The following is a 3,039-nucleotide window of genomic DNA, read 5'->3' as shown; positions in this document are numbered from 1 at the left end:
GTTTTCTTCTGCAGGGCTGCCGGTCACAGTACAACCCAGTCTTGATAGATTTTCTGTGCCTACAACAACCTTGACTATTGACTATACTGCATTTATACTCACCTAACACTTCATTAACACATTGCTAGAACTGGCTTTGGACCTTTTTGCCTTCTTCTTTCATTCTTCCTGTCATTGATACAACAAGGTTCTGGAAACATTCAGAGATTTCGTTTCATAGTGACATGAGAGCATTACACAATTGCTGGAGATTTATCCAGCAATTGTGTAATGTCAATCTCCAATTCCACTAAATCCTAAAGCTGCTCTATTGGATTCAGATCTGATGACTGTAGAGGCCCTTTGGGCCCTCTGAGGTCATAAAGGGGTGGATCCAGCTTTCACATTCAAAATTTGACTCTGTGCCTTGCGCATACACTTAACTGACTTTTTCTTTAATTTTTCCTTTGATTTTTTCTTTGTCATAACCTCCGTACCTGTTAATGTGGAAGAAGACATTGTGTGATGCTCAATGATGAGAAAACTGATTAAGTGTGTTCAAACACTGCAAATTTCAGCACTTGGCCAACTATTCCTGGATTCTACTGTCAGAAAGAAGGCTTCAGAAGTGCTAGACAATCCACCAGGGAGGGGTGTAACATCACTGAAACATAATCAATATTTTTTAAATGACATGTCATCCCCAGATCCTCCGTCAAACTGACTGGGAGAGTCCCACGAGTTTGTGTGTCAAAGTTCTCACACACACACACACACACACACGGCACTATGTAGTGCGTGCACTACACATTGATCTTTAATGATGCCTGAAGACCTCCACAAATTCTTGCTGCTCAACCCTTTGTAACAGCAATCTACGCACAATGGCTCATTCAGCCTGCCAAGAACAAAGTGGGAATAAACATAAATCTAGTTAGGTTAGTAATTGCCATCTAAGTACTGTGCTCTGACACCATGATTGCAGAGACCGTTTGTGAATAGTATGCCAGTAGAGATCATTTGCCATTTCTGTACCTTCATACAGGCTTTTATCATTTAAACCTGGCTCATTCTCTACAATGCACTGTTGCCAGTAATTGCTATTGATGTCTCTTGGGTGGTGAAAAGAGTCTAAATTAAAAGCAACACACTGCTTTAGTCTCTTTATTTCCACATCACCAAATCTTGGATTGAAATATCATTTGTTTGTATAAATCAGAAAATTATTCACAAATTGCTTTCTCTCTGGTTCTTCCACTGAGACTTCTCCGGTGTTTAAAGTCCAACAGCATCTATGAACTTAGTTTAAAAGTTCTTTCCCTTAGGGGGATTTATTTCATTGCATCTGAGAAATATTCTGTGTCCACTGCAGTGTCACTACCCTGCAAAGACAGATTGTGTTTTAACATGTGATATCAAAAGATCTTTGCAGCTCTTAAGCCTGCCAGCTGCAATCCTTCAATTTTAAGCCAGTGGATGACATGAAAAGCAATGAATGGTCAGTAAGTCTTATTTCTGCTGAAGAGTACAGAGAAAAGCGTGAAAATCAGGAACCAAAGCAGACAAGGAAAGAGACCAAAGCTCTTGCTTTTTCCTCTCTCTGTGCCATTAAAAGCACAAACACTGCTACTTTTCATTCTTCAGTTAAAACACTATTCCCTTATCAACTGACATTGCATTGCTTACTTCTACAAATTTTCCTTCTGATAAATGCAGTGCTTGCTGCTCTCTATTAATTGTACATGTATGTGGATGAAACACTTTCTTTTTCATCTTCTTCAATGAGCAATTTTAAACATAGTGACCAAGAGCTAATTGGGTGTAGCCTTTCAAATAGTTCCTTTGTAACTTTTGCTTCAACTTCAAAGGATTGCTGCTTTGTAATAATTTTGCTTTGATTACAAATACCATGATGGACAGCAGCAGAGGCCTGTGGGGGTCTGCAAAAATGACTGCGTGTACATTATAGGTTACAGGATTTCAGCATTCACTAGAGTGTGGGCACCACATGGTCAATATGTCTCAAAGTATGGGGCCAAATGTGGTCCAGATTTCAAGCCAGTACTGGGACCAAACTGGGCTGCCCACCACAGGTGCCCACATTTCATGTTGATACCGGGCCCACCATGAGCTGTCCCCACAAAGGGCCCCACGGTGGCTGCGAAACAACAACAAAGTACACAGCATGTTGTCAAAAGAGGAAAAGTGCACCTTTTTGATGGCGTAAGACAAGATAAGTCTCATTTGTAAACAGAGTTTCAGAAGCTCCTTTTAGTGGCCTAAAACACTGTTTGCATGTGGATGAAAGGATAAAATACATAGAAAATACTGTGTTTATCAAAATATCCACACATGCATAAACAGGGCCTTACTGTGAGCCATCAAGAAGCTGTGCGACATTAGCCATTGGCTGTAGTTATAAAGAAAAATGGAATGTTAAAATGGTGCTGGTCTAACTATTTTCCTCTAATCATACCCTTTGTGGTTTTAAGCAGTCCACAGGTGGGGAAAGCACAACAGCAATTACCAGTAGAAGCTTTTAGCCAAAGAACATTTGCAGAAAAGGAGGATAGTTGCACTGAAGACAGAAACAACATTTGGGAAAGAGATTAGGAGAATGACAAGGGCTAGACAGCTGGAAGTTGAAACCGTGATTCAAATCCGGTTGGCTTTGAGGAATTGAGGAGTTAGAGCTCAGGATTTGGATACCTCAAGGGTGACTTTTGCCTTTTCTTTGCTGGCCAAACCTACAAGATCAGGGTTAGAGTGATGGTAGGGATGGATGTTAAGGGTCCCTATCAGATTAAAATGATTAGCAGGGAGGATTATTAGTGTATGAAGAATAGACCCAGGATGTCTCACGTCCGATTAAACTACTACAAAATAGACCTTAAAAGGCTACAAAGAAAAGCACAATTACAATGAAGAGAAGCAAAAGAACTACAAGGAAATCCCAGGTAGCTATAAAAAAACTGATAAAATGGCTCAACTATGCAAAATTACTCCAAGAATGCAAAACAACAACAAAGGAGTGCAAAAGGACTACAAAGGCAAAGGGGG

This window comes from Pundamilia nyererei, unplaced genomic scaffold, assembly GCF_000239375.1.
Source record: "Pundamilia nyererei isolate P.nyererei 1_Seehausen unplaced genomic scaffold, PunNye1.0 scaffold00367, whole genome shotgun sequence".
Taxonomy (NCBI): Eukaryota; Metazoa; Chordata; class Actinopteri; order Cichliformes; family Cichlidae; genus Pundamilia; species Pundamilia nyererei.
Note: the sequence above shows the minus strand (reverse complement) of the source record.